We start from the raw sequence: 14,307 nt of genomic DNA, 5'->3' as shown, positions 1-14,307 counted from the left end.
TGCGAGCAGTGAGCCAGCAGTGACTGCTTCCTGCCGCGCTATAAACAGCCACATCCTTTTTGGCGGTACACACACAGCAGGTCTATCCCAGTCAAACTCTCCCTCGGTTTGCCTCCAATTAGCATGGCTTGCAGTTTTCCCCGCTGGCAAAGAGTCTCGAAAGGGCAAAAAATATTTCAGTATTTACCGTTCAATTGCTAAAACTGTGGCTAATAATACTCAAACAGATAAAGAGGGTATTTATTACCGCAGTAAACAAAATAAGGGTTTCTCCTCTACCCAGCGAGGTGAAAACACTGAAGCTTGTTGTGTGGCCGCAGTGAAGAATATGACAGCATGGTCAGCCTTAGGAGTCACGTGGAGATGATCATTAAGACAGTTTAGAGCTGCAGTATGTAACCTTTACAAAGATATGTTTTTCCATGTTTACTAAAACTGTCACCACATCATGACAGTATGGTATGAGACAGATAATCTTTATAAAAAAGAATAAAAAAAATAAGCTCCTTCACTTCCTCCCAATGCTACTATTATAGTCAGCTCTCAGTCAAAGAAAAACAACAACAATCAGAGCAAAGAGGAGGGTCTTAGCAGTGTCAATCAACTTTCTGTACGCTGCTCAATTCGCTAATGGAGGAAAATAAAATATACTGTTACAAGAAAGCTGATTATCCATCATCATCTCATCTGTGGCTAAGCTAACTAGCCTTAGCATTTATGGCAGGCTATGTTGTGGTGAACCAGCTGTAGCTCTTAGCAAAGAACAAGCGGGAGGGGACTGAGCACAAGAGTGATTGACATCGCTAAGACCCTCCTCCTGTCTCTGATTGGTTGTTTCTGACCGAGGGGTAGACGTGTTTGTTTTTTTTTCAAGGGTTATCTGCCATAAATTATACTTTCACGACATAATAATAATTTTAAGAAATATGTAAAAAAAATAATAATAAAAGTTACATACTGCAGCTTTAACTGAAATTGTCTTTGTTGTCATGATCCGTGTTTCTGTGTTTAGTTTTGAGTTTTTCTGTGTGATTCTGTTTCCCTGTGAGTCTTTGTCCTGTCCTCCCCGTTGATTGTCTCCCAGATGTGTCTCATTCCCTTGATTACCCCATGTGTATTTAATCTCACCTGTTGTCTGTGTTCTTCGGGTTGCTACCAGTGTGAACTCTAGCCTTCCGTTCAGCTATACTGCCTGTCTTGGACTATTTTGAGTTACATTCATCATTAAATCATCATCTTCTCTTCATAACCTGGGTCTCAGCATCTCTCCTCCTCACCTCAACCAACACACTTCATGACATTTGTATGCTTCAGTGGACAATGAAAGGATTTTATTTCACTTAAAAAAGCAAACAACAAAATGAGCTGCGCTGTTAGAAATAAACAAAAGCCAACATTATAAAGGGGTGCAACAAAGAAACAGGGGAGGTAATAAATAATATTGTCAGTATAGTAAGTATTGGACATATTGTGTGTTCTTTAATGGAATAATGTCTTGGTTCTCTGAGAATCAGTTTTATTAGTTGGCCCTGTACTAAATGATAGTCATTCCTGTCTCTAGTTGTCAAAAGGTGAGATATGGACCCATAAAGAAACACAGGAGGGCAACTCTGACTGATCAACTAACTTGACATGCAAATTTTGGACTGTGAAAAAGTTGCATGGAGAATAGTTTGAGCCTAAACCCAATATCTTCTTGGTCCAAAAGCAAAAGGACTCACAACTCAACCAAAATCTAGTGACCAAACAGAGGCATTAAACTGAGCTTTTGTGTTTAAAATAGCAAAAGAGAACAATAAGACAACCCTTCCAAAAGGAGAAACAACTACCGTATTTTCCAGACTATAAGCCGCTACTTTTTTCCTAAGCTTTGAACCATGCGGCTTATAGGTCGAGGCGGATTTTATGTGGATTTTTCTTCGACCAGCAGGGGGCTCTTTAGCAGGAAGTGAATCATTGGAAGTCAAAATTGGAAATAAAAGAAGAAAGCGCTTAAAACGGAATTAGGTTTTAGGGAATTGAAATTTGAGAATGTTGTTGATCAGTTAAATAGCATTGAGGGGAAAAAGAAGATTTTTTTTTTAAAATAATACTGGGATCATGAGAATTTGAGGTATAGATATTAGGATCCAGTAGATGGTAGTAGTGCAACAATACAACAATAATGGATGCAAGCTGCCTTTGAAATCTAAAGAAGAAGAAAGCGCCCATTTTCATTTAGCACATGCTAGTAGCAGACACGAAGGATCAGCACTTTTACAGTTACAGTTACCGTTCGGAAATTACCGTAATCAGTTCAGTTACATCTAAACTTGGCAACTTTTTCTTTTTCAACCGTAATAAATGTGATATTGAATTGACCTGTTATGACTCAAATTTTGGTTTTCCGCCCCCCCCTCCGCTGCATGCTGCATCGTTGTGGAAAACCTGGAGCAGAAGAGATATCTGCGGCTTATAGTCCGGAAAATAAGGTAGGTTACAATACAAAAATTCTTCAGTCCATCTATTTATCCGACAACTGTGTTATTAAAATTCCAAACATCTACTGTGTTTCTGACACTGAGAAAGAATAACAAAGATATGAATACAGGTTTGTTTGCTTTATCTTTTTCTGCAGGTGCAGAAGCAGACTTCTAGGGCGTTGACTTGTATTGCCTCTAAGCTTCTTTCTCTCCTTGTTTTCTCCTTTCTTTTCCATCCTGTACATTTGAAATAAACCCAAAGCAATTTCTAATATAGTTTCACATATCAAGTGGAGTATCATAGTAAAAGCTGAAATGTCCCATTTGTGAAAGTAAAATGTTTTGGGCCTCACCTAAACAACCAGACAACAATACGGCATCTTTGAATGATGGGATTTCTTCTCTGAGGCCTTTTCTTCCAGTACAACTACCTGATCCATACACAAGAGTGAACATACTGAATGACCAGAAGAGAAAATCATGTGAATCATACTTATGCCTCAAGATCTTTGAGATGTAGTACTGATGTGGAAAGTATCACAGATTGTAGAAATTTTCAGATTGATCCGCAAACAACTAGAAGACAAGTTGTTGACTATATATAAACATAAAACTGTTGGCACATCTCATACAAATGTGATGTCTTTAAAGTCTTTAAATAATTATATCTTTTCTAGAAGTAACATAATATCAGTGAAAAAGAAAATCCAACCTTTAGTTTAAGATGAGACTAAGTGAGGACTCAGGAGACCATAAAAACAGGCCAATTTTGTGTCTAGTTGAACTATTTTTGTTGTGACTTGGCTGTTTGTTTTGGACCATTATCCCTTTGTATGACTGTGTTGTGACCGTTTTCAGTTTACTGGTAGAACCCTCCAGAATAGTTATTGAAACGTATCTCAAAAAGTTCATGATGCCATGCACCGTAACAAGTTTCTCAAGACCAAAGCGTCACAGATCCTCCACCAAACTTAACGTGCACGGGATGATTTCCCACGTTTTAGCATGTTTGTTACTACCAAGCCTCTCACCAACGAATACGGTTCCAGTTAAAGCCCCAGTAGAGTTCACCAACTGGTTAGCATAGACGGTGTCTGCTGGTTGTTATGGAGACGTGGTGACAGGTTGGTGAACTGCAGCTCTTTTCTGCATCTCTCTAACAGTGAACTCTGAAGTTTCGGGGGGTTTTTACCTTCCACTCAGGTTGTGTGATGATAAGATAAGCATGACTCCTCTTCCAGCCTAGTGGGCAGTGGATAACAGAAATGGGCTTTAGTGTCACATCATATTTGAACCCTGGAAAACAAATGGTTGTGGATTTCTATTTAGATGTTCCTAGAGTACCAGTAAAGTATAAACAATGAAAATAAGGTGACCTTATCTTATTTTTGTTAACCTTAGCCAGTTGGGAGCATTGTCGCCTTGCCAGCAAGAAGGGTTCGAATCCCGCCCCGGGGGTCTTTCTGAATGGAGGTTGCTTGTTTTCCCTGTGCATGTGTGTGTTTGCTCTGGCTTTCCCCCACAGTTCGAAAACATGACTGTTACAGTTGAGACCAGAAATTTAAATACAGCAAATAAAAATATTCATACATTTTTTTCACCCTCAATCTGAAGTTAAATCACACCAAACTTCATACTGAAGTTATAAAGTGTGAAACACAATTATTCCTGATACTGACCAAATGTCAGAATTCAGAAAAGTTACAAAAAAGAATCTGTAAAAAAATGTTCTTGCCATGTTTTCTAACATTTCGCAAATACAAATAATTTTGTTAATTAAGACCGACCTAAAATAAGAGGTGCTTGGTCAGATTTGACTTTGGACAGTGAGAAAAAAATATGTATGTCTCTTTTTATATGTCTCTTGAGCCATGTGCCCCAAGTGGTGGTGTTAAAAAAAATAAAAATTTTACTTAAGTTTTTTTTCTCACACTGATTAAAAACAGCCAATAAAAGTCCTAATTCTTTAAAATTCCATAAGATTACTGCAGCAAAATCTGATGTTTTTTAGGGCATTTTACACCGAGGTGACCTTCTCCATGACGATTAAAAATGGTCGCGACAATCAACGAGGATTACATCCATTTTTAACTTGCTCTGAACTGTTTCACTTCAGTGAAAGCAGTTCATTCGGCTCTTTCCGTGAATTAATGTCTCTGTGCAATTATCTCATGACACTAGGTGGCATCCGACAGCTGCAGTTAGGAGCTTCTGACTGCCCAGTCTCTCCATAGCCAGAAGTGTTTGCGTTCATTTAGGAAATAATGGGCTTTCCTTTAAAAAAATAAAAATAAATAAATACTACGTCTGCTGCAGAAAGGAGATGCGCTTTGACAGCAGGTGTTGCAGCTAAAAAAGCCAGAACAAGTGCACACACAAACACACCCGCAACAGTGACAAAACGGAGGACGGACGAAGGTATATGGACGCCCCCGTATTATGCAAATCCCAAGCCCCCGCACAGCTGCTGCCAGGCCGGCCATTCCTCGCGATGACTCCGCCCCTCCCTGAGTCTACGTAAACAAGCCGCGGTGACGTGCGGATGTCTCTCTTTCCTACACTCTGCAAAGCATCATCAAAATCACCATCCATCAAGAACCGCTTCATCCCCCTCATCCTCACCCCCTCTTCCGTTCTCTCTCTCTCTTCTATATCTCTCTCTCCTCCTCCTCCGTTGTCTTTTTAATGTAACTTCTGGATGATCGGGAGAGCAGGGAGCGTCTGGAGAGCCTGGTCCGGTGACTCCATCTCTGCTGAAAGATCCGCTCGCAAGGCATTCTGCTCATCATAGCTGGACACACGGACTGGAGGGGATCCGTTTGTGGAATAACGCCGCGCTTTCCTGTGGATTTCGGTTCTGTTGATTTTTCTTTTACCTCCTGGATGTTGGAGCGCATCAGACCGCTCTGAGTGAAGCGGTCTTTTTGGATTTTCAACGACTGTTTATTTTAGTCTCACATTATTAGTAGTGTTGCACCTCGGTGATCCAATGAAGGCTGTTTCAAAGCATCTAATGTGACTATAATTTTTGTAAAAAAAAAAAAAAAATGTCGGAGTTTCTTTAAGAGATTGAAATCGCGTGTGTTAAAAATTTCGGTTAAAAAAATAATTAAAGTTGCTTGTGCAAAGTTTTGGAGACTGTCGGTATGGCTATGGTAGCGTGGAGAACCACGGAGGGCGTCGGGGACTCCCAGGGGACTCTCTCCTCCCCGGTGTCCCAAGTGGCACCTCTGTCCCTTCCCGGTGAGCTGACGGGACCATGAACTCAGCGGCCTCTCTGGAAATACCCCAGGCAGGAGCGGCTCAGGGAGCACCGCCGCCCAATCTATCCGGCGCCTCCGCCGCGTCCACTTCCACCACCACCTCCTCCACGAACAACAACAACAACAGCACCTCCTCTTCCTCCTCCTCTTCTTCCTCCTCTTCCATGGACAAACAGCAGAGCCAGCAGATCGAGTGCATCGTCTGCGGGGACAAATCCAGTGGGAAGCACTACGGACAGTTCACGTGCGAGGGATGTAAGAGCTTCTTCAAACGGAGCGTCAGGAGGAACCTGACGTACACCTGCAGGGCCAACAGGAACTGTCCCGTGGACCAGCACCACCGCAACCAGTGCCAGTACTGCCGCCTCAAGAAATGCCTCAAAGTCGGCATGAGGAGGGAAGGTACGGCCTGCCGCCCTCCTTTTGTTTGAAGCTCGGCAGAATACAGACGGAAACTCAATTTCCCATTATCCACTCTGCTTTTATTCATCCGTCTACTTACCGTAACGCACGCGTCTTATAAACGCACACTTGCATAACGCAATATGTGTTTAGAATAACATTTATTAACATAAAAAAATATTTGCTTTGGGCAGTAATAGTGGAGAAAACCTACTTATGCTCCTCATTGCCTTTCTAAAAAGCGCTTATGTCAGGAGAATGTCTTTCTATTTTTGTCACTGAAAAAACTGCTAATACCAGCTAGTAGGCAGTTAGCTAATAGTGGCTATTAACCTAAACCTATTTTTCTATAAATATTTGGTATTATTAAATATATCCTTTATCTCAAAGTCAGTATATTTTTCTAATATATATACCAATATTGGCTGCTGGTATTATTTTCAAACTTGAATATTATTGACCCAACATTTGTGTAGCCTAGCATTTGTTTGAACTAGTCTGGGTTGTGATGTTATGTGAATATATTCATCCCATTGTGTGTCTGAAATATAATTCCACCCATGCATAAGTCATGCATTTTTCCCCCCTGTAAAATTACTAGTATTGGCAAATATGAGCTAGTATTGGCTAATTTTATTTGTTAGTTTGTTTTTTTACTTGAATTTTCTGATTAAAAAAAATATTGTGTGATAATTTGTCCAATTGTAGAGAAAACCTATTTGATCCTTTCTAAAATATCTTATAAGTCTTTATGTCATAGCTGGTTAAAAATTTTACCATTAGCTTCTATTCTTTTCAAAAGTAAATAGCCTTAATAGAGCATTTGTTGTAGTCTAATTTTGTCTCAAATGTATTTTTAAAATATATATTCAGTCTTTATTTCACCAATAACGTTTTATATATTTTTGTCTTGCAAAAAAATTTAAAAATACTAGCACTGACTTACATTAACTGGCTTTGGGTGCTACTGTCCAATATTTTTTAGAAAGGTGAATTTCTTTAATGGAACACATTTGTGAAAAGCAAATAGTGGGGCTCTGATAGCGTGGATAAAACCCATTTTATTCCGTTCCCTGTGTTCCTAGAATATTTTATCCGTCTTTATCTCACAGCTAGTGGGCTACTGTGCATTTCAGTGTAAACAGACGGGGTGTGAAATAATGTCCCAGCTAGCATCCTGTAGCATGTTTAACATAAGCTATCCCTGTTGCCTTCACGGTCAGCTGGGTGAAACAACAAGAGAACCTTGACATTGTAAGAAGTTCATTTTCGGCAGCGAAACTGTGATAATTTATTTTTTTGTAATTTTGACGTTTTTTATTAGTTTTGTTGAGATTTCAGCTTTAAAGAGCGAGTAAAAAAATAAAACAGCTGCATTTTGTGGGTTTATGTAAAATCCGTGTCAACATTTATAATGTATGCAGGTCATACAGACTCAGAGGTGGCCTACTGTAGCATAGTGTTGCTAGTTATAGGCTTTCCTATTTTGATTATTTTTACATTATAAATTCAAATTCCTCTTTTTAAAATTTGGATCATATTCCAAACAGATATACCCCAAAAAGTGGTTTTCTCAATTTAAGACCGAAGACAAATATTTCCAGCTGAATATATGCTAGTTTATGACTCAGTTTTAATTGTTATAGACAAACTGAAATAACCGCTAAGGCCAACAGAAACCCCCGCTACTACGTGCAGGTCGCGGCCTACAAATAATCTGGATTTTTTTTCCATGTCACAATCCTGAATGTGACATTTCTGACCAGGAGCTGTCTAAAACTATTATTCGTTGCAATTTAGCTTCCCACTGCCGACTGTAGAAATAACCGGAGTGGACAGAAGAGACCGTGTATGTCCCGTTGCTTTTCAGTGGCATCTGTTGCTATGAAAGATCCCCAAGTGCGGGCTGTTCTTTAAATGTCAGCTGGGCTGCATTGGTAGTCTGTTTTAGTTTGACGTGACATCTCTGCTGCTTATCGTTGCAGCCGTGCAAAGGGGCAGGATACCCACGCAGTCCTACCACGGACAGTTCGCGCTGACGAACGGGGACCCTCTGCAGTGCCACTCCTACTTGTCCGGGTACATCTCCCTGCTGCTGCGGGCCGAACCCTACCCGACCTCCCGGTTCGGCTCCCAGTGCCTGCAGAACAACAACATCATGGGGATTGAGAACATCTGCGAACTGGCGGCGCGGATGCTCTTCAGCGCCGTGGAGTGGGCCCGGAACATCCCGTTCTTCCCGGACCTGCAGGTGCCGGACCAGGTGGCCCTCCTACGCCTCACCTGGAGCGAGCTGTTCGTGCTGAACGCCGCCCAGTGCTCCATGCCCGTCCACGTCGCCCCGCTGCTGGCCGCCGCGGGCCTCCACGCGTCCCCGATGTCCGCCGACCGGGTGGTGGCCTTCATGGATCACATCCGGGTCTTCCAGGAGCAGGTGGAGAAGCTGAAGGTGCTGCAGGTGGATTCAGCGGAGTACAGCTGCATCAAGGCCGTCGTGCTGTTCACCACAGGTAAATATATTCGGAATATTTACTCCAGTACAGACTGGAGTAAGGATTTTATGGAAAACTGGACATTTGAACAACGAGGAAAATGAGTTATTAAACACAACCACCATTACTGTGAATAAAATAAACAACAATCAGCACATTGCTAGTAAAAAGCATGGGGAAAAAAACTTTAAACATGATTAGCAACTTGGATCTTTATGAGACGTAAAACTTGGCAAATTTAGTTTTAACCGCTTACGTCGTCCGTAAGTTAAAGTAATTATTTGAAATTCTGTTAAGGTTTTTATTGTGACAGAAACGTGCTGGAGTCCCATTTTAGGAGAAGGGCTAAAGATTAGGGTAATGGTAAAGAGGCATTCCAACATCAAAGACAAAGTCAAAACATGCAGAAAGACAGTCAGCAGTTAAGAAGAGTTTAGTTTTTTAATGTTAATTATTTAGAAGGATATTAATATTTTTTTAACATGCAGTGTTTTTTTATTTAATCAAATTAAATATATGTAAACTACTAAAAATTGATATTCCTTCAAGAGATATCTGTTTAAATTAAACTTTATTGTCTGTCCAAAATGTGACAGAAATGATTTTTTAACATACTTCCATGTTAAAAACATACATTCAAGACAAAATAAAAGAGACACAATAATAAAACCCACATTCTTACAGAACAACCTGGCAGGAACTTAGTGTGAATGAGGATCATTTTAAGTCTAAATCTCACATGGGCGTTAATAGTTTTTTTTTTTTTTTGGCTTTACTGATGTTATTTACAGTGTTGTTTACTTCTACTCCTTTAGCACCTTGTGTACTAAATATTTGTTTATCCAAGACTCGAAAGGAAATGAAAGAGTTCTGAAAAGCTGCTTTGAATCTCCGTAGCATCCAAATGAGATTTAAACTCATAGCGATCAAAATATATCTTCATAAACCCCTAAAGGAGGTTGTGTCGTCCGACAGTCAACAACGTAATCCTGCATCCTCAAATCAAGTGGTGATGAACTGTTTTCCAGGAGCCGGCTCCAGTAATTACATTTTACTTTGTGTGATCCTTAACCGTTACATTTTAAATATTGTTTTTAATTCCACAAATACTTTGAAGTATAAAAAAAAAAAAAGATAATCACAAACAGGTTGTGCTCAGCTAAACTCCCAGCTCTCATGCAGCCCCTTTTAACGACTGAGCCGCTGGATCGAAAGGAACGAGCAGCAGCAGCGGAGTGAAAAATAAAAGAAGCTCCTCTCTCTAGGTCTATTTCGGTCCCCATGAGCACATCTGAGCACGTGTCCTTAAACTGGGACACAGTAGCCTTTCTTTAACCCCTGCTGCCACGCGGCCTGCAGCGCTGCAGTGGCGGCAGGCTGCAGAAGCAAAACATTTGATCCAGACATGGCTCTGCTGGATTCCTCTGCGACGATTTTGGAGGTTTTAGTAGAGCGCCGTCGTCATCTTTGATCGCAGGAAGCGTTGGACTGAGGAGACAGATGAACTCCTTTTCACCACCCACAGCACGGATGATTGAACCTTTCGCTGTTACATGTCAGGTTGTTACCTGACCACGACTGAGTTGCTCTTTCCGTCTCAGTGGCTGTTATTTTATTTTATTTTTTTAACCTGCTTTGATCCCCTGAAATGTAATAGGATTCTTTAGCAGAGTTAAAGATCTTTAGCATACCTCGCCTCATTGTGTACCTGGGCATGCTAGTGAATGCCACATTCCTCTTCTCTAATGAACGTTACAACACAAAAGACAGATCCTACTTATTTCTGCCCTTTTCTGAGCTGCAGAATTAGGTGAAAACGGAAACTCTCTCTTCACTTTTAGCTGTTGTTTAACAGGGATGCACCGATCCACTTTTTTCACTTCCAGTACCGATCCCGATATCTGAAATTTAGCATTGGCCGCTACCGATCCGATACAGAAAAAACAGTGCTGAATTGACTTAAAACACAACATAAATGTACTGAATTACAAATGTGATTAATATCTCTGCACCAGTACAGCTCATTTAAATACACCAATAGTTTCACAAGATTGGTCAAACATGTAAAAACAACTTCAATTTGTCCTGTCGGTGCAAGTAGGACTATAACAGCCGATGTTAAATAAATATGAAAGAAACTGAAACTGACAAAATCAATAGGTTGACTATTTTGGTCAAACATGAAAAATATAAACTACAATAAATCCTCCTTTAAATGGTGCAGAAATCACAGATATCGATATCGGATCAGTGCATTTCTGTAAATGAAACCACCTGTCCTGATTTTTTTTCTCCTTGTGTTTCCTCTTGGCCCAGACGCCTGCGGCCTGTCGGACGTGGCCCACGTGGAGAGCCTCCAGGAGAAGTCCCAGTGCGCGCTGGAGGAGTACGTGAGGAGTCAGTACCCAAACCAGCCCAACCGGTTTGGGAAGCTGCTGCTCCGCCTGCCCTCGCTGCGCACCGTCTCCTCCTCGGTCATCGAGCAGCTCTTCTTCGTGCGCCTGGTGGGGAAGACGCCCATCGAGACGCTGATAAGGGACATGCTGCTGTCCGGCAGCAGCTTCAGCTGGCCGTACATGCCCATCCAGTAGGCAGAAGGCTACAATGTTACATCTCCAATCGAGTGATTTGGGGTTTTTTTGTTTTGTTTTGTTTTTTTTTTCCCCCATGTAACCCAAAATTCTCTGCCAGAGGAATGAGATTATTAAAGGTGAAAAAAAAAAAAAACCATCATGTAATTCTACTAATTAATATCAGCGGTCTGCCTTATTTTACAAAAAGGGTCCTGAACGAAATGAAGAACAGGAAATGATTTCAAATCACAGGCAGAATAAAAAAACAGACACGACACAAGTTGACTGCTTATTTTGGACTGTTATTTCTTTTCTTTTTTTTGTAATTGTGACGGTGTATGGACGCTTTAACAAAACGATATTTATTGGACCTCTGTGTATATTTATCGTGCTTGTAAATTATGTTTCTGATCCTTTTGCTTTCTAAATGTTGCTTGTCGTTTTTTGCCCACGGTCAATGAGGAAACTGCAGGGAGCCTCTTGTGTGTTGATCTGTTTATTTCTAAGTTTTTTATTTGATTTTTGTCTCTGTTCTTGTTGATTTCATACCTTCCAGAAAAAAAAGCACTTTGGACTCAGTGAAAAATTGAAATATTTACAGCATTTGTTTTGAACCTTCCACACTAAAGCTCTGATTTAGTGGTTGATTGTTTTGTTATGTCCTGGTTATGAAATTGCTCTTTTTTTAAGAGAGAGATTACTCCTTTTTTTTTTTTTACAAAAATATTCTCTTGTTAAAAAAAAAAAGAATTGTAGATACTTCTTGGCCAAATTTCCTCATTCTTCTTTTCACGACTGTGCAGATATGACTGTTTGCCTTCTGTGACGATGTTCAAAAGCGGATCATTTCTTTTGAGTTTTAGCAGATATGTTCAGTTTGCTCCTGAGATGTTGCGGCTGAGTGAGGCTGACTGTCAGGAAGCTGCCGGGTATTTTTCTACTCAGAGGGGTTTACACTCAGACCCCACTCCCTGTCATGCTTATTTCACTCACACACAAAAAAGAAAAAAGCAAACAAACAATGGCACAAGGAGATTATTGATGATTACATTACCAAATATTGTGTTTCCACTTTTTTTTTTTTTGGTTGTCTTAGAGATTTTTAAAGAGCAACATCTTCCCGGGCCGAGAGACAAATGGACTTGATGGGAATCGTGTTTACATGAACCCAGGCCACTCACTTGCACAACCTGCTCCTTTCAAAGGGTACGAATGTGTGTGTGCGTGTGTGTGTGTGCGCACATGTGTATGCATGTGTGTGTGTGTGTGTTCCCTTGTGTTTTTTTTTTCTTTTTTCTGACAACCACTCTGATGTACTGTGAAAATTAACATATTGGTACCTTATTAAATTATAACTCAAGATTTATACATAAAGTGTACTTTGTTTATTTCACTTGATGTTTCATGAAAGCGACGTCTCCAAACCGAGACTGTAGATGTCAGAATATTATATTTTTTTAATTATTATTATTTAGATTATTTTTTGTATTATTATTGTTTAGAATTGAAGAACCTTCTGGGGTGTTCTGGAGTCGGTTTCAGGCCCCTGGTTGGAGGGTTTTACTCAAACAAATTAATCCCAGTGGCAGTGACAGCTGCATGTTGGTGCCATGATGTGCAGATCCTCTGCAGGAGAGAGAGAGGAATAACAACTGACACCATTAATGCAAACTACTTTCATTTTCATTCTAAATGAATAATGCAACATTTTAATTCTGATTATAGCAAATAAATACATTTGTTTTCAGCAACTATTCACATAGCAAACAAGGAAATTACATGTTTTAGCAACTGAATATCCCCCCCCCCACAATTCTCATAAATATTTTTTAACATGCAAGTTAACACCTCCGTTTAGGCTCTTTCCCTTCATAAAGGAGCGAGGGTAAAAACTCTGGAGGAGGAAGAATGAAACAAGGATCGTGTCTGCGGTGGCAGATTGAAGAAGACAGAGAGGATTAAGGCAGCTTCTTTCCTTCTTAGTGGACAGAGAGCTAATGAGGGGCCCCTGAGTGCTCTGTCACTACAGTTTACCCTGAGGAGGATGAAGCCGGGCAGTCCACGGCCCCTGGACGCTCCGGGCCAAAAGGCCAACATGAAACAATGGAGCATTTTTCCCACACACGTACAGGTCCGAAAAACCGACAGGAAAAAGAAGAGAAGAAAAAGAAGAAGAAGAAGAAAAAAAAAGCGGAGAGTGAACGGAGCTGGTTGAGAAGATGCTGGTAGAAACCGGGTTCAGACTGAGGTCTGTGGAGATGAAGTTGTAGTTCCGGCCCCGAGAAATGGGTTCAGAAATCCGAACCTGGAGGGTTTTGGATCAGTCAGATATCGTATCATGTATGACAGAAAGCCTTCAGCTCTTATGCGCAGTTAATAACTCATCATCCACAAATAATACTGATAGGTCGATGCAACCCGAGAGAGCCGCTTTTTTTTTTTTTTGTCGCTGCTGTTACAGATGTACTTCTACTGTAACACTTTATTTTTACTTTTCAGGAGTAAATATGCGGATTTAAATTTTACGCCACAAAAACTGTGATGTTTATCAATCGAGATCCACGTATTATTGTGTCGCTTTCAGCTGTTTCCCTTCCGTTTTAAATAGTTTAGGCCACAGACTGGCGGTGGGTTCAATGTGCGTTATTCAGTGTGGGATACTATAAAGTTTTCTTCTTCTTATTATTATTATTATCATCATTATTTCTCCGATTGAATTTCGCTGCTTTACTGGCGCTTACAGACGATTAATCAATAATTATTCTGCAGTTTTAAATCTGGACTGCTTTTAAGTAATTAAATACTCATGTAAAGATTTTAAGACTAAAACCAAAGATGGTTTATAGTGAAAATCCACTAAAAGAACGACGCGTCATTCTCCTTGCTAATTGTGCCCCAAGTGAGCAAACAATTCGGAAATAAATGCATATAATGTAAAATAAATAAATAATTAAAAAATTAAAAAAAGAAAAGAAAAAAAATGGAATTAAGTTGTATAAGCAAAGAACTCTCCGCTTCTGTATGAACCCTCAAACTCGCTTTTTTGTTTCGTTTTTTTTTTTTTACCGTACGAGTAAATTAAAGAAAAACTCGTACGGCGGATGAAAACACATCC

General features: G+C 40.2%; 1 pseudogene; it reads left to right on the top strand.

Moving 5' to 3' along the window:
* The first annotated feature begins 4,482 nt into the window (after window positions 1-4,482).
* On the top strand, window positions 4,483-12,554 carry LOC106904089 (nuclear receptor subfamily 2 group F member 1-B-like; annotated as a pseudogene).
* The last annotated feature ends 1,753 nt before the right edge of the window (window positions 12,555-14,307 follow it).

This window comes from Poecilia mexicana, unplaced genomic scaffold, assembly GCF_051168715.1.
Source record: "Poecilia mexicana isolate PSO_F unplaced genomic scaffold, ASM5116871v1 scaffold_3, whole genome shotgun sequence".
Classification (NCBI taxonomy): Eukaryota; Metazoa; Chordata; class Actinopteri; order Cyprinodontiformes; family Poeciliidae; genus Poecilia; species Poecilia mexicana.
Note: the sequence above shows the minus strand (reverse complement) of the source record. Positions and strands in the feature narration are given on the sequence as shown.